A 19542-nucleotide genomic window follows, 5' to 3' on the forward strand; every position below is an offset into this window, starting at 1 on the left:
TATTCAAGACTCTTAGGACTGCTTGGTTCAAAAATGCTATAGCAATGGCCTACATAGACATCCACATAGAAATCTGAGTTTCTTGACATCTCTTCACCAGGATCCACTTGTCATTACAACGTCAGGATTGAGAATATCTTTTGGTGGAAGGGTAAGAAAAGTTTGGGGTTAAAAATTAATCACAACACTATAAGGCTAATGACATCATTGACTCTAGGAACAAAATACAGATAAAATATAATCAACTCAAATACAAGCAATAAAAGGCACATCCTAAGAAGAAGAACGAGAAGTTGAAGGACATGGAAAAATGGTGTGACTACCACAAATTTCATTGACACAATAATAATAAATGTAACACTAGACAATTGATATAGGCTAAGTTAAAAGCCTTATATGACTCTTATTCAACCCTGATACGATAAGACTTCCCAGATAGGATAAACCACATCATCAATGTAAAACACAATGTTATTATTTCCATCGCAAAGGTCCAAATAGTGGAACACAAGGAGCCTAACAAAGACAAGTGCCTCTTCCACTCATAGATTTGGGTGAAGGGGACACTACTGCACCTAATTGCTAAAGTGCTTGCCACAAGAAGTTGATATCAACAAGAATTCTCAAGAATATGTAGCTCCTAAGGATGTCACACCTCGAGCCACACATCACTGGTTGGTTGAGCTAGGGACAAGACATCTTCATCAGTCAACAATGCTATCAAGCACTTCAAAGATGGGTACCATGTGATTTTGCCCCCACTTTAAGTTTGTGACATTATATTTTGACAATTATATATGTGGAAGCGTCACGGTGTTTACCAATCTAGGCTCTTTAGTATCAATGTCACCCTATGAGATTAGCAATATATGATAGCACAAGTACTAACCATGACTACTCTAACCTCTCTAATCACTACTAAGTAGTGCAAGAAGATAATCTCTTACATTAGGAGGTTAGTCCTCTTCATGCCTTGGTTGGAAGGAGAATATAAAATCATTACAACTACCAAGGCCTCTATGAGGGGCCCCTCTATCCAACAAAAACAAGTAGATTAGTTGGTGAAAGAATACACAAATATCTTCTCTTCATCTACAAAATTACCCCCTCCATGCTGCATGTTCTTTCATTTCAATCTCAATCTAATCGAAATCAATTTATGAAGGATATGAAGGGTTCCATTGATTATAATGTTTATGACAATGATTTTTTGATAAGATTGGTGGTGATATTAAATATCAAAGTATTTGTTATATGGCTTGTCTTCCTATAGATACATTAGAAATGCTATTAAAATAAAAAAACACCCAAATTAATATTAATTATGAAAATAACTACGAAATTAAACAATTCTTCTTCTTCTTCTTCCATTAATAACCTGATTACTACTCCTCTTCCATTGCTGCTGTAATATCTATTAATTTAAACCATGCAAAGTTTCCTGAAATTTTTAATTCTCTATTAATTTTAAGCATGCAAATTTTCCTTGAACTGTGAGATTAAAGATCTTTTATAAAAAAAAATTTACGATATTTTAGCTCTCTCACTGGGGTGGCTAGTTTGTCATATTGACCTTATTTCATTGCAGTGTGTATGACAAGCATCCTAAACAGATAATAATAAAGTTAAAATGTTTACTCAGTTCAAACAAAATAATTAGTAAAATGAATATTCGTTGTCTTCCGTTCATAAGTATTTTTCATCATTTTTAAATTAAGGTTTTAAACTATACAACATTAATCCATTATCATATATATATATATATATATAATAGAGTATATATGAAAATAATAAAATTACAGTGTTCATTAAATATAATTATTTTATTTTTAATTCCTACACATGATTTCTATTAGAAAGAAGGATTATATTGATAATTGTTTCATACGAGGCTTGACATGCTAATCTAGATCAGTCTATGATTCAAAAGAAAATTAGGCTATAGGATATGTATGTATTTCTCTCATAAACACATATCTATACTATACATTCGTAGTTACTATGAACAAAAAGGATTTACATTATTCACGTTTTAGAGAAAAAAACCAAGTGACGCACTCACTATCACCATTGTAGTCACCTCTTAATCAAGTAATGTACCTTAAGAAAACTCAACCAACAGAAGGTACTCCGCCCATCTCCTCTGCTTATTCATCAAATACATCCTCAACATGTCCTCCAATATCCTGTTGACCCTCTCTACCTGTCCATCTGTCTGCAGATGATAAGTTGTGTTGAAGGCCAACTCTGTCCCAAAACCTACAAACATCTCCTTCCAAAACTTGTAAGTGAACTTAGCATCCCTGTCCGACACAATATTTCTTTGAACACCATGAAATCTTGCTACATATCGGATGAATTCCTGTGCCACATCACTAGCTGAATAAGTAGACTTCACTGGAATGAAGTGCACTACCTTAGTAAACCTGTCCACCACAACCATGATAGAATCATGTTGTTTAGATGTGCTCGACAAAACTGTGATGAAGTCCATGGAAATGACCTCCCACTTCCACTCTAGAATTGAAATTGGTTGCAGTAGTCCACTTGGATGCCTACACTCGACTTGCCCTTGCTGACAGCCCAAACCTGTAGCCACAAACTTTGCCACTTCCTTCTTCAAAATTGGCCACTAATAAAACTTCTTCAATGTTGTTAATGTCTTTTCGTATCTTGGGTGACCTAAATACGATTTTTCATGAAACTCTCACAAGATAGTCTTCTTGAGCTCACTGTCATTCGACACATAAATCATGTCCCTAAATTTGACCAAACCATCTGTTGTAAGATGATAGTCCACATCCTGACCACATGTACCCTATTGTAACTTGTGAATAAGTTCCATGTACCTAACATCCTGTTTTCTTTCCTGTAAGATTCGATCCTGTAATTTTATCCCATAAGAACTCATAGCTTCTATTTGATTCACATGTACTCTCCTGCTAAGAGCATCTACAACCTTGTTCTCCTTACCCGTGATGTACCTAATCTCAAATTCAAACTCACTAATCATGGCCAACCATCTAGCTTGCCTGGAATTCAGATTCGGTTGGTAAAATAAATAACTCAATCCACTTTGATTGCTCATCAATAAAAAACTCCTTCCAAGAAGATAGTGCCTCCACATCTTCAATGCATGGATGATCGCTGCCAACTCAAGATCATGTGTCAAATAATTCTTCTCATGCTCATTCAGTTTTCGCGACTCATAGAATACTACACCAAGTCCTCTCTTGCAAGTATTTGTACACACCACAAAATCTTTGTCCAGATCTAGAATCTTTAACACTGGAGCATTTTTTAACAACTACTTCAATTTCTCAAAACTAGTTGCACATTCCTCTGTCCATTCACCTTGCCTTTGCAGTGACGTAAAAGGATATGAAATGCGAGATAAGTTCATGATGAAACTCCTATAATAACCTGATATCCCCATAAATGATCTTACCTCATCCACATTTATAGGAGCTACCCACTCCATGATAGCCCTTATCTTCTCTGGATCCATTGCTATTCCTTCCTTGGAAACAACATGTCCCAAGTAATGTACCTCTGTCTAAAAGAAACTACATTTTCTAAGCTTGGGATACAATTTATGCTCTCTTAGTAATCTCAACACTGGTGCTAAGTGCTTGACATGGTCTTCCTCATTCTTAGAATATACCAATATATCATCAATAAATACAATAGCAAACTTGTCCAGATAAGGACACAAATTACTATTCATCAAGCACATAAACATAGTTGGAGCATTAGTCAAACCAAATGAAACTACAACAAATTCATAATTCCCATACCTAGTTCGAAAAGTTGTCTTGTAAATGTACTCTTCCTTGATACGTGCCTGATGATATCCGGATCTCAGATTGATCTTTGAGAACACTATTGCTCCCTTCAATTGATCGAACAAGTCATCCATCCTCAATAATAGATACTTGTTCTTGATGGTTACCTTGTTCAACTACCTATAATTGATTCACAATCTGAGAGTACCATCCTTCTTCTTCACAAATAATACAGGTGCACCCCACAGTGATACAACTTGCCTAATCTATCTTTTGTTAAGCATTTCCTTCAACTGTAACTTCATCTATACTAACTCTGGTGTGCTTATCTTGTACAGTGCCTTTGAAGTTGGTGTTGCCCCTATTACCAACTGAATGGAAAAGTCCACTTCTCTGTGAGGTGGGAACTCTGAAATCTCTGCTGGAAACACATCCTAAAATTGATGCAAGATCGGGTACCTGCTCAGTACCTCTGCATCCTCAACATCCTTACCTTTATCACTAGAAATATGCATTGCAAATAACACACACCCTTTTCTGCGACTGCGATTTCCCTGCATAGCTATCACCATTCTAACTGATGTTGCCTTCTTCATACCTTGCAAGATCCTCTCTTCTCCATTGTCATCCAAGCACTCAATGGACTTGTAATAAAAATCCACTTTGGTCCTATGAAGATATAACCAACCCATACCCAAAAGCATACTATATGATCCCAACGACAATATATTCAAATGTGCTAAGGTAGGCATACCATTCAACTCAAATGCACAAGATCTTACCCAATGATACATTCTATTATTTGTACCTATATCCAACTATACCAACCAAGATTTTGCATGCATTTTTTATTCAAACCACACTTATCCACTAGATTAGGACTAACATAAATATAATTAGATCGAGGTTCAGTCAAAATATAAACAACTTGACAACAAAACTTACCGTGTATCTCGATAACAGTTGCTTGGTGATCTGCCTGCTTGTTATCCAGCGCTGCATAAATATGTGGAATGATCTTCTCAACATCTCCAATTGTATGTGCTTCCTGTGCACTTTAAATATGAGGCGTACCACCCTAATTTGAGAATCCCTCTTAAGATGCTCCTTACCACATGTCGAACACTTCAATTGCACTGTACCATCACCTTTATTTTGTTTCCCTCCATGCTATGACTCACTAAACTTCTTGTAAGGTACAACATTTTCTTTCTCACTTGCATCCCGTGGCCTTGTTCTTTTTGGCTGTCATTTACCTTTAACTTTGTCTTTCCCTTTCCAACCTTGGTGATATTTTTTCTTGCACTTTCACTACTCATAGCAATGCTTCAATTTTCAAATAGCTTCCTCAAGAAGCCTGGGCTCATCATACTTAATCCGATCCCTAAATGCTAGTGGAAATCTACTGAAAAATATTTGAACTTTTCCCTTCTCATCCTTAAGAAATGGTACATACCTCAATAACTCTAGGAACTTAGTCGAGTACTCCTCATCTGTCATCGATCCCATATTTAGTTCCTAGAATTCCTTGGCTTTGTAATCGTAGTACCTCTCTAACAAGTACTTCTTCCTAAAAATTCTCTTGAATTCATGCCAACTCAAGTCTTCTGTCCCGATGTATCTAACCCACTTCACATCTTCCCACCAAATGTCTGCTTTCCCTTTGAGGTTGAAGAAAGTATTTTGGCCTTCATATTATTTGTGTATTCATGAAACTTAAATAATTTCTTCATCCTAAGTAGCCATGCTTCTGCATCCTCTGGCTTCTTCAAATATCCATGAAAGGTAGGTGGCTTATCTTTCTTTAACTCATCTAGAAAATATCCCCTATCACTCCTCCTATAAGGATGGCAATGATGACGATCATAGTGCCTGTCTGAACCAAAACTAGAATAGAACATGTGTTCATCTCCTCTCCTATCCAGAGTATCCAAAAACCTTCCATCTCAAATCGTGTCATCCCTATCCAACATGTGCCCACCATGAGATCTATTGCCGTATGGCCCATTTTTCCTCTCCTCTAGCCCATGGCTGATCCAAAGTGGTACCTGTCTCTGCAATTTTGACAAACTCTAAAGGATGACTGCATTAAATTTTGGTTGTTTCTCTTGTCCCTGCATGATTCTATCGTTATATTCCTTGAAACTTTTTATTTCTTCCTTCAATCTTCTCAATGTGTTGGTTATATCAAGAGAGTTCCCAACACCATTCTTCTCATCTGATCCATAGGGTGTCTCGTGAAATGTAGTCTACCATCTTGCTAGTCATCCTTGATCTTCTTCCTTGCAAGTATACTATGTCAACTTAAACCAAAGCATAACATAATCGACATACCTCAGTGTAGTTCAAAGGAGGATATCTCATCTGCAAGATCAACTAGATTAACAGAACACATGTATAATCATAATCATATCAATACATAAACATCATTTCTATCATCAACTAGTTACCGTTCATGACCATACCAACCACATACCATGATCTCATGCATGACAACTATAACCATGTTAGTGTATGCGTAACAACATATAAGCCCTGGAATTCATAACCAATGCATGACCGACATACACTCATGAAAAACGCATCCAACAACAACACCTTCAACTTTCACATGGCGACACAAATGCAACCTATTAGGGTCCTGTAATTTATAGAATCTCAAGGTGTTTGAGTATTTTATCTCAGAAAACTCATATTGTAAATAATTGTCAATCTGCAAATAATTTCCAAATAAAAGAAAAATAGAATAAAAGTTAAAAGAGGGTATAAATAGAAAAGAAGAAGAAGAGGAAAACGAAAACATTGAAAAAAGAATAAAAGATTGAACCCCATCAAAAGAAATAAAAACAAAAACAAAAAAAATAAAATAATACTAAAAGTGTTGCAAATTTAAATGCCACTACAAATAGATAGTTCTCTTATGATTGATAAATAAATGTTGTGTGCAGCTTGTTTAAAATTCCATAGTGACTAGTTATTTGTTTAACCATACAGTATAATCATGGCTAAACATGTTGTGAATTTCTGTAAACTAGATTAGAGAATAAAGATTTTACAAACAGTTTAATCTTGGTAAATCAATAGTTAGGTAGAAAATGACATTAATTCAACCGTTTAATCTGAATCAATAGGAGAAATAAGGGATAGGATTAAGTAGTTTTTCATTTTTCATAAAAGAAAATAATATGGGTTTTCTAGTCTAAATGCACCCCTTTAGAAAAATAAAAATGTTAGTTTAGTTAAAGAGTAGGCAAAAGTAATTAGTTTTATAAATATATGTATATTCCTTTTTTCCCTAAGTCTTAATGATATTGTAAAAAGGAGCACGATGGGGATAAAATGTTTGTGCATGTTTTATATTTCAAAGCTTTATCCTAAGTTCAAAAGTAAGAAATTAAAGGTGCATATGGACAAAATTCCTTTTTTCTTTTATGGTTAAAGTGGGGCGCACTTAAAACTTCGTGATTCTCCAATCTCCATGATTGATGACCCTTATCTTTTTTCGGCACCCCCTCTCCATCCTACCTTTATCACCGTGGGGTGAAAAGGCAACATTCCCCATCGGGCCCCATCCATACGTGGTGCCTTCCCGTCATTTCGCACCCCCCTACCATACCGCTTACCACCTTCTACCCCCTCTAAAAACCACCTTCCCATCATCCGTGTAATCATGTCCCTACGTCGTCACCTCCACCACGTTGCATAGTCGTTGCCCAATTAAATGCTTTCCCGACAGAATTACTGTTGGGCATTTAATTTGCCTTCCCAGGTAACTGTTCGACTCCATCAGTCCTACGCCACCCTCCAACGAAAATTTCCATTCTTACTTAAAAGGCCTTAAATAGTCTTCATTCGTCCCTTTCACTGCTTATTCCATGTAATTCACAGTTTCTACAAAGTGACCATTCTCAAAACAGTTGCTGAACCATACCAGATCGAAATTGACAACACTCTGTCTCCTTCCCCCAATGGCTCATAACATCAAATTTTATTCTCGTAAGATTTTTCCTTCCATCACTTCTAATTGTTCATTGATATAATGATGCCTCCAAAGAGAAAAAATGAGGAGAAACATGTTAATCCATTAATCCCTCCATCCATAGACTTAGATCACATTCCTTAAGCTGATAGGGATTATAGGATCGGTGAAACATAGGGCAACTGTGAATTTTTAGATCTATACTGTTGGTTGGAGGACAAACATGCTGACAAAACAGATGAAATCGGATTATGGGAGTCAAAGATTCCTCATAATATTTTCCCTTTGACCTTCCATGCCCCTGAATTCACAAGAAAATACCAAGCCTGTTATGTTCCCAACCAAAAAGCTATTATGACCCCATCTGGTGACATCCTGTTTACAATTACTTCCCAATCTATAAACCAAATGATGCTAGCTCCCCCTGTGGAAAACAATGCCCCATTTTCCTTAGTAGCCCTCACCCAGCTTTATAAGAAGCTTGATTTCGCTACAAGAGCCAAAATATTTGAGATCTTCTTACCAGAAAATGCCCAATTACCAAAGAAAAATCCTCCATACCCTTCCTCAATCATCCCTAATCAAGATAAATATATTATAACCATAATTTCATATATTTTGGGTTATTATTCTGATCAGTGGGTAGATGAACCCATTCTATGCTTCCTTTCTATTATTGCCACAGATTGTAAACCATCCATTTTGTTTAATTTCAACCAATTCTTGGTTGATAACATCCATGTGCAGTCTCTGAAATTTCCAACATAACAAGTGTTTAATTACACTTCAATTTTAATTTATATTTTTATTTATTATCAAGCAGTCATGTTCAGTTTTGCTATGCAGAAGCTAGATGATGAGGGAAATCAGCAACCTGTGATATTTTGGACTTCATTAGTCATGAAAGAGCAACAAGAATTCTCATACAAATAGTTCATTGAGGAGTTTGTTCACCCAGCCATGAACATCCTAAACAACTCTACACAACCCAGAATTAGTGAAGAAATCAAAAGGGATTTTCATTTAACAGGTCAGGCCAAGACTGGAGATTGGTATTTATACTAAAACTATACATAAATCAGAGTTTATGGATGCGAATTAGCACCATATAAACTCCCAAAATACCTCCCCATGAGGATTTTTTCCCTAGAATACATCAAACAAATGTTAAATTCAGATGATATTCACTTTGTGGTGGCAAAGAAGAAGTCCCAGTTTTGCATAAAGACACAGGTGGGCCCATTCATATGCAATACCAAGACAACAGGAGAAGAAGCAGACAAAATTCTTAAGGAGATGAAATTTAGCTTGAGTTTTACATGGTCTTATGACCCTTGGGGTATCATTTCCAAGTTGAGAGTAGAAAACAAAACTACTCCCTATATCCATACCTCAAGGCCTGAGATAGAAAAGTATGAAAATCAGTTAGAGTGGGCAAAGAATACTTTGCAGGAAGCTGAAGAACAATTGTTTTCTACTTCAAATTTATAAACTCCCACTCCTCAGGAGAAAACAAGTAAAAGACACAGAGAGGAGGGATCATCATCAACAACAGGTAGTGAGGCCAAGGAGTTCAGGATCAACTACAGGAAAAGAGAAAAGATCACTCCTAGGATAGATGTAGAAAATGAGACAGAAGATCATGCTTCTATCATAATTGGAGACTCACCACCTACAAGCAACACAGTTTCAGGCTGATTCAACAACTGAATCCACCAAAAGAGAGCCACCTTGTCATGTCACTGTCTACCTTGCCTATCTTTCTGCCAAAGATAGATTTTATTGTTTAGAATTATGCTAATAATACATTTTCGGTTGAGACAACGATTTCGTAATTATTTGTATAAATACTTTACACTTTTAAGTATTAAGGGTTGATCGTTGAATATAATTTCGCTCTGCAAATTGTAATTTTTGAAAGTTGTTGGAAGCATCAATAATACAGGGACATTTTCACAGGATTCATGTGGTGTACAAAATGGTGATGTTCTTCTTCAGTTTATGTGTTTAATCATTGTCTTTCTTTGTTATTTATGGAAATCTTAATTACATAACAGAAACTGTGATGAATAGGATATGTTATTTAGAGCACCCTATTCTGGCTGTTAGTAATTTATATGTTTTCTGCTGAGGTCAAATTAAGGAATTATTCATTTCTCCTTAGTTTCTACTGAACCCTACATTTATGTTGTTTCATAATCCATTTAATATTCTGAAAGATCCAATTAGTGCAACCTAGCTTGCCCTATGAAACTCCTTCAAAGTTTGATGCAGATCCAATTAACCTTTTGACTCGATATCCCAATGAAATTATAGCAATTTAATCAACCAAACAATCCAATAAAAAACAATTAGTACAGTAATAACTAGCCTAAAATTCACATAAAACATAGATAAATTTTACAGAGAGATCCCTCTCTAAAGATGGTGGGGCTAGATCCTAGCTTCTAAAGTGGTTTTGATGCTATCCTACGTGTTTACTCCCTCAACCTCAAAAATACAAAACGACAACACAACCATGATAGACATACACTCACGACAAACACATCCAACAACAACACCATCAACTTTCACATGGCGACACAAATGTAACCATGACCAACACCATGCATACAAAACAAGCACATACTTAACAATCATGAAGAACACATATGCGACCAATATGTATGCATGTCCAACACACACCACCCATCTAGTCGAAGGGATGAACCATGCTCTGATACCACTCTGTAATACCCTCATCCCACATTTACCCAAGTTAACCGGTCCACTGGGGTAAACATGTGACAAGAGGCTACTATGATGTGATTCAAATCCCCATGTACATTTAAGGAAGTGTAATTGACAAAAAAAAACCATTCCTACCTTACACACATGCTACAAAACCTTCAGGAGCCAACCAACCTTTCCAGGTGACCAACCCCTGATACAACTTGACATTTCACTGATCGGGACACCTCAGTGGCTCCCATGATAAGTCATGCATGTGACTGAGGCCTTCAATCACTCCCACAACAAGGCATGCCAATGATTTTGGATGTTTTCATCTAGTTCTGAGACAGTGACCCCGAATTCTATGCCACTTTTTCAAGGCCGGGAGTTAAGCCATTGTCTAGAACTTCAAGAAAATTTCAGAAATGATAAATAACAATGGAATAAGGCTAAGAAAGCAATCATTGGTACAAGTAATTGATTTGAACCCTACTAGACATGACAATCATTTCATCAAACATGTCACCAATATGTAATCTATAGGTCATAACAACATATCTAAGCATCGGGGTCTCATACTTATATGAGATTTGTAAAGAAGCACTTTTTCTCTATCACAATAGTTGCATTATCATCAATTAAGTCATATATTCATTGTACATTCATTTTAAAATCAAAACATGATGATATCCATACATCAAGTCTATCATAAAACATGGTCATAACCAACATATAACCAACATAAATAACAAGGATATAATAGCCATAAGAATCACATATTAACCAGCATATTTACACATGAAATAACAAGGAGAAAGAGATCTTATTAATGAATGCATAAGCCAACTAAGTTCGAGACTTCCACAAACCACCAGACCATAGATTGGATAAACTAAATCTTTCTTTTAGCCAATCACCCCCGTGCCATATTCCAAGCATGAATGTGGGACTCACAAAAAAAACCAATCCAAGTTTCCTCAAGCTTTACCACAATCCCCACTGGATCACTAGGCCCTAAACAAGCACAGATGCCACAAGGTTTCTCCACCTACACCATGAGGAATTTTTCTATCTCCTAGTCTCTAGGCTTTATCGTATATTCGGCCATATAACGATCGAGGATTCCAAGGCCTAATCAAGATTCTACCCTCCAGGATCTACCATATATCCTGCCATTCATTGGTCGTGGATTCCTAGGCCTGATTGAGGGCACACACCTCTATGATTTACCATATATACCACCATTCACTATTCAAGGATTCCTAGGCCCAGTGAGGCACACAACATCTGGCTTTACTGCAATCCCACCTTCTCTGATCTAGGGATTCCTAGGTATTTTGTTCTTTATTTCAGAGACCACCTCACTTAGTTTCAAAACCATCCAATAATCTAGCTAAACCAAATACAAGAGAACCCATCACATCATGGCTATTCGAAAATGGTAAGGAAAGGTTGAAAATCACTGTCACACCTAGCAAAACCCATGCCAATGACAATAATAGAACCAAATACTCACATGCATGTACCATGCATGCCAAATCTAGCAAGGAAATCACACATGCAAATAGATACATTCAAGCAATCCCATTGTAGCTACTTGATCATGCTCTTCCTTACTTGATCTTTGCTTTCCTTTTCCTTTTTGGTCCTTCCTTTACTTTACTTTATGCAATGCTAGAGTGATCTAACAATGCTCGAAGTGTCCAAGAGCGAGAGAGAGAGACAACAGAAGTTATTGGTTTAAAATATTTGTTTCCATGTTATTCATCATCTATGGAAGTTTCATGGAATTCTCAACAGAGGCCTGAGTCCTAGCCCTAAAAAAGTGGCTCAAAATTTGGGGTCACTAGCATAAATTCAATTGGAAAAGTCCATATTCGTTGTGTAGTAGGCCTATGGGAGTGACTGGAGGCTTACAGTTGCTTGGAGGCCTTTTCAAGGGAGCGAATAGGGCTCTAGGTCAGTGAAAAAGAGAGTTAGCTCAGGGGTTGGACACCTAGAGGGGTTGGGTAGCTCCTAGAGGTCCTGTAACACTTGAGGGAAGTCAATAAGGTCTTAAGTTGTCGACCCCACTTCTTTAAGGTCATAAAGGAGGTTGAGTTTTATCATAGTGACCCTCAGCTCATGTTTATCCCAGGTAAACCAGTGGAAGTGGGTAAATGTGGGAGGAGGTGGTTACAAAACCTTCCTAATGAAAAATTAAGCTAATATAGCATGATTGTATTCCAAATACATATTCCAACATGATATTTTACCACCCAGATATTCACAACCTTGTTCATTTTAGATCTAAATGCCTAAAAATGTCATTTTGTTGAAACTTGCAGTAATTTATAAAGGAGCGGAGTTTGTGGCCAGGGTAGTACTAATGCAATCATCTTTTAATTTTATTCAACACAACTCCCATCACTAAATATCTCTTAGACTGACTACAAACTTGGCCTTGTTATAGGGTTCCTTTCCAAGTTTATCCTTGTAGGTTGGAACAATTTTAAACTAGGAAAATTCAATCTTCTTAAAAATTGTGCCAATCTTGAAGTATATGAAGTTTGAGGTAGGGAGATCCACTTCCATGCCAGTAATAACAACCCATATGAAGCATTGTTTGACCTGAATACTAGAAAAATTGGTGATCTTCTTGTAGCTCACCTTTCCTATGACAATTTTATCATAATAGACAAGGTAATTGAACCAGACATAACAAGGCTTAGCAAGCTCAACCTTCAATCTCCCATCATCTACAAGAGAATAGTTATTGACTGAGTCAGGAATCAACCCAATCGATAGTCCAAATTTGGAAAGTAGCTCTGAAATGCATTGGTTTGTTGTGACTATGTTAGCCTCAATACAATCAAATACCATTAATAATATGCCCAAAACAACGACCAAACCCAAAATTCTTGTTACTCTTCGTATTTGGATTAAAGTCCTTATCTCATAAGCATTAAAATGTTTATCTCCAATTCTACTAGGAAATATTTTAGAAGCTATCAATACCCAATCAGATACAACTGGCTGCTTGCTACAAGTAATCCAATATACTTACAACTAATTGTAATGGACAACAGTCTTGAGAGTGATGTGGTTGTATTTCTTTGTAGTCATATAAACCTGTTGTGGTAAAAACACAAACCCCCCATTATTGATGTGCTCACTTCAAATAATGGGGACCCTTTCTATAAAATTTTGATTAAACACCTTTTAACAATTTTATTTAGTTGATTATCCTATGCTTTTGTTAATTTTTCATTTTCTTTGTATTCTTGTTTTGATTGATTTGTTAGAATCAATTTTTTATAAGCTTCCCATTGACATTTGTTTCGCCTCATTTGGTCAACTGGTTTGAAAATGGTACTCCTTTGAAGTCCCATCATTTATCTAGTCTGGGTTAAAAATGCTATTTTTATTCTTTTTATTTATTTTCGGAGTGGCTGTAGTTTAGATAATTTCATAACTAATTTCGAATTAATTAAATTAATATGATTAATTTAATTAAAATAAAATTTAATATATAAAATATATATAAAATAAAATAAAAAAGATTTTATATCGCATCGCATATTTCTTATCGCAATATTTTAACAAAACCCCGAACACCATCCTTCCCCGATCACCGATATGCGATGGCTCTTCAAGCATTAACCAAAGTTTAAAATACCATGTGTTTAAGTTTCAATGCAAATGCTCCATCGCATCAGGAGTCTTCAACTTATACAAACTTTATGAACCCAACTCAACGTTACTCCGATGCGATGAGTCAAAGTTGACTTTCGCTTTGGGCTCATTCATTAATCCGTTGTTTTGAAATGAGTACGTTACAATATGAGGGAAGTAAGTTAGGTTACTTTATTTTTATTAGTTTTAATATTTATTAATTTAAATAATTAATTTTACATTAATTAATTTAAATATAACATTTAAATTAATTAAATTAAATTTAAATTTAAATATTATTTAGAATAGTATTAATTAGTTTATAATTAATTAATTAGATTAATTTGTTAATTATATTAGTTAATTATAATAGTTAGTTAGATTAATAATTAGTTTAGTTTATGATTAATAATTAAATTAGAATTAATTAGAATTCTAATTTAGGATTAGATTTTTAATTAAAATTCTGATTTTTAACCCAGCAACAGAATTTCCAGATTTATGTTAGATTTGACTTATCAACTTTGGAAGCTCATAGACTGAGTTTTACTTGGCCAAATAAGGCTCAGGACAGCTCATTGGAAAGATAAAATCAAGGAGAACATTTCTGAGGAGGTTTCACTAATAGATTTGGTCATTAATTGGATAAAAAATCATGCAGAAGATCAAGCTCCGAATTTCTAAAACAAAATCAATTCTCTGAGTTATTTTCTGCATTTTCATTTGTCCTAAGCCTCTTCTAATTGCAGATTCACTCATCAATAATATCCTTGGCCAATTAAACCATCCCAGGCATCAATAGAGCTTATATTTTATTTTCAATGATTTATTTAAATTAAATTTGATTGGATTTGTTTTAATGCCAGAAATAGTATTTTGATTTTATTGTTGCATCTTAATTCATTTTGATTTCTTTTTGCAGGAAAACAGTAGAAGAGATATGGAGAAAAAGATCTCAGTCAATAAGAATGCTCCAGCAATTGAAGATTAGAATTTTTGAGCAAATAAAATTGGATTTGACAAATTTACCTTCAACAAACTTTCATCTCAAGAATTCCTTTGCAAATATTATAAATAGCAGATTGCAGAATGTAATAAGGGCTGCTCTCCTCTGCAATTCTGGAATTCTAAAAGCACTTTTGTAATAGGGATTTAGAGTTGTAGGTGGGAGGAGTGGAATCTCAGATCTGGAGATTATTGAGGTTTTTCTTTTACATCCTGAGTTATGTATAATGAACAGAGTTTGCACTATTGTAGCTCTGCTTTTGAAAGCAGAAGCCTAGGCATTGTAAAGGACTATTAGAGACTGGAGCTAGAGAAATGGATTCAATAAATTGGTATTTCAAATACTATTATTTTAAATGCTGGTTTTATTTTATGATAACAAGAATTGTGTCAATTTACTTACATATTTGTGCACTTTTTTCAGTATGGGTAATTTGCCTCTATTTTATGTTGTTATTTATTTATGCTCTTATGGGCTAAATTCTTATTTCTAAGTAATTATTTACTCATAAATCTGTCTTTTAATACTGATTAATAAATAGTGGTATGTTGTGAACTTTTTCTGCATATTATTATTTAATTATTCAAGTCACTGATTAAATGATCAAGATCATTCTGAGAACTTCTTCTTGAGTGTTGATTGATTGATTATTTTAGTTAAAATGTCTCAATAGGATGTGTTTTGGTATCCATAATGTCAGTTAATTGAACTACTTCATTAACACGATATTCATTATAAACAAGACACATTTCAATCCCAATATTATAAATACCTACTCTTGGTTGGGTTAGATCTATATCTGCCTAATTGAGATAGGATTAAGATAGTTTCTTTTGCTTGCATCTTAGAATAAGTTTGCATTTAGATTAATTTCTACATTCTTTTAAGTCCTCTTCCCAAAGAGGCAAACTTTAGTAGTGGATTGGCTGAGCCCTAAATCAACTTAAGGATCACTTTCTTGCCTGATCAACAAGAAGGATGATCTGATGTCTTTTTTCCATTGGTGAATGAAAGTCATATTTTAAAGCCATTGGAGATTGAGAGAAGGTAACTGGACCTAGTTGAACCAGTCGGAACCACCATTCCAAATGGAAAAGGCGCTGCTTTAAGGTCTGGACGGGTGGTCATCCCTCATGTTGTTGCAATGATTTTCGAGGCTTCAACAAAACCATAAACTTAAAATCTCCCCATTTGACTTCCCACGTGATTGACAAAAGAGCTACAAGATGGTTAGTTAGAACCCTACACCAGTGCACATAATGAATTCCTTCTCTCATAGATTTGATTTTACAAGGATACTGTAAAAAAGGAATATGTATGGAAATGTATTAAGCTATTACTTTTGTAATTATTGGGGTGAGTGTAGACTAATTTGTCGTATACGTGTGACAGTCCAGTATTTAATTAGACTTTTTTAATTATGAATTATGTCTCTATTTTAATCCATGTTATTGCAAATTCTTTATTGCAATATACTAGAAATTGTAAATAAACTAACATGTTGTTAATTTCCTATAGGAAAGAAAAAATACTAATAACTTGTAGGAAAGCATAAATTCAACCTTTCTATAAGATAGCATAATATATTGTTGATAACTAAATGCATGTAATAAATTTGTAGGTAGTTGTAGCTATGGAAAGAGTTATGTTTCTCAGACAAGGAAAATAAGGAGGCTAGTAACTAGGGGTGCCCAACTACGATGCACTTCGATGAGGACATGGTAGATCATGTTAATGTCAACAATGCTACAACAATGTCATTGAGGATGACCAAGCGACAGAAGATGATGTTGTCCCACCATAAACCACAAAACCACCATCAACCATAGTTCAATATGCAAGTTCAACTAATAAGGTTAGAATTATAAGAGGATGGACAAAACAAGACATGTTAGTTGCAATTGATGAATTATAGTTTAATGGATATTTAGTTCGGGAATCTACAAAAAACAATGGTATTTCTTCCTCGTCAATACACTATTTGATAAATGGGCTCACTCATAAAAAATTTAGAGGGCCTCTTACAATTATGACTGAAGAGGAGGAGGCCAAGGTGGTTCAATGGTGTAAGGAGATGACCTAATTGGGACATGGGCCGGAGTTGATACAACTAAAATCCACAGTTGGTCAAATCTATCAAGGGAGTTAAAACCTATTCAGAGATGGGTTTGTTGGTAAATCATGGTGGTTTAGGTTTTTAAAAAGGCATCTAGACGTTGCATTATGTACAATCGAGGGCCTTCACATAGATAAAGCTTTAAATTTATGCCCTGCAATTGTGTCTAAGTTCTAGAACACTCTTTCTAATGCATACGAGAAACACTCTTATGCTCCGTAACATATAAGGAACTATGAGGAAATAGATTTATAGGAAGGAATAAATTGTGGCATAAAGTTGCCAAGAGAAGGAGCCAAAATGTGCCAAATATTTTTCCTAAGAGTGGGAAGTGGATAACTATTCTATGTTGTGTTAATGTAATTGGTGCTTCAATTTTAGGATTTTATCTATTCAAGGGTAAAACTCAACTAAAAAACTACATACAAATTTGTGAACTAGGTGCATGCATAGCTATGCATCCCCATGCATGGATGACTAATTATTTATTTTTTTAATTGTATTTTTCACTTTGTTGCATCTAAATCAGGTGGTGTCTCACATGAAAATAAACACCTACTAGATCAACATGCAAGCCACATTGTTGTGCAAACAATTGAGGAAGCTAAAAATTTGGGCATCGCCCTGTTAACACTACCTACTCATACCACTCGTAGATTTCAACCCCTTAATGTGAGTGTGCTTTGGACTTTCAAGAACTATTTCTAGTTAGAGTGAGCTTCATGGATGGAAAATAATGCAAGGGTTGAGGTGAAAATGTTTGATCTAGCTAAGCTTGCAAGTAAATCCTTTAAAAGGGCTCTCACACCATCAAATATGAAGGTTGGATTTAGGAGGACTGGAATTTGGCCACTGAATTATGATGCTCTTATGCATGATATTGGTTGTATCAAGGAATTCGATGTGGATGGTTAGGAAGAAGGAAATGTCCAAGCACATGTTGATGCACAAGAAGAAGTGGATGAACATGAAGATGAAGTTTCATATGATAATATGATTTCCCTATCTCAAGGACATTTCTATGGTGATGGTGATGAACATATAAGTGAAACATAATATAATAATAAACCAATTGAAAGTAACATGGAGGTTGTTATATCAATTGAAGCACATGCAACTTCTGCATGTGATATTCTTAATGACTTTGTTGTTTATGAAACTGACAATGAGAATGTGGTTTAAAAATTGGTTGAAAATGACATTGTTGATATTGCACCAGGAAACACCATTGACCAATTGATGTTTCCAAGCCAAGTAACCACACCATCATGGTTGGAAGAAGCCATGATGAATGTGAACAAACATAATGTCTGAAGAACCAATGAAGAAAGTATGAACATGCCTTCACAACCAATAAAATTGAACAATGAAATTGTTCATTTTTTTGTGGACAATAGATCAATGGAAGAAGATATTGTACATAATGAGGAATCATATGAGGAGAGCAATATATTTCAATCATTTGTCCCAGATACTGAAAGACAAGTGTCAAGAAAGGAGCAATAAGTGCCAGGGAAGGAGAAATTACTTGGTCTGTTCCTAAAGCTACCAGTAGAGAGAGTTTCAATGAAAAGAAGGAAAGGAACAACATATAGTAATTTTTTGGGCCAAAGCTCATAGTTACTCACCTCATAAGACTATATAAAACTATTAGTTCAATCTGAACAAAAGAAACTTGAAATTAAAGAATTAAACAGAAAAAGGAAGGATTTAGCCAAGTCAAAAAAGGAAGCAAGGATTTTTGCATTACAATGTCGAGGAGAGTTAAGGCTTGAAATAGAGAAAGTAAGGCAAGAGAAGGATCTTCAAAAATACTTGGCAAGGATGGAAAAGGAATCTAGAAAGGCTCAAGAATTGCTTCAAAAATAACAAGGGATGACATATAGGGTTGACAATGATACAAGCACAATCAATGAAATCGGGATGATTCCAAACACATTAGACCATATTGCATATAATGCACCATTATTCCAATACCTCATAAACATCCAAGTCCCTCACTATGAAAATGGGCATATTCCCACTTGCCACATTCCTACTAGTGTAGGTGTCAATCCTATGTACGATTATTAGACACGTCCACTTAATGTAGGGGCTAGTAGCACAAGTGTGGTCTATGGGTACTCAATTCCTCCATGGCTACAAGGGTAAAATTGGAGTCAATCATATGGAAACAATCCAACACATCATAATCAACCATTATTAGGTAGGCAAACCTACTTAGCTCAAGTAGGGAACTCAACAAGGTTGGGCAATGAAGATTCTAGAGGCCATCAAGCAAAGGGGTGTC

General features: G+C 35.3%; 1 pseudogene; it reads right to left on the reverse strand.

Moving 5' to 3' along the window:
• Positions 1–12885: 12885 nt before the first annotated feature.
• LOC149246729 (uncharacterized) overlaps positions 12886–19542 on the reverse strand; it is a 36036-nt pseudogene continuing 29379 nt past the window's right edge.

This window comes from Pinus tabuliformis, chromosome 7, assembly GCF_031772625.1.
Source record: "Pinus tabuliformis cultivar Carrire ecotype Pingquan chromosome 7, CPIR1, whole genome shotgun sequence".
Taxonomy (NCBI): domain Eukaryota; kingdom Viridiplantae; phylum Streptophyta; class Pinopsida; order Pinales; family Pinaceae; genus Pinus; species Pinus tabuliformis.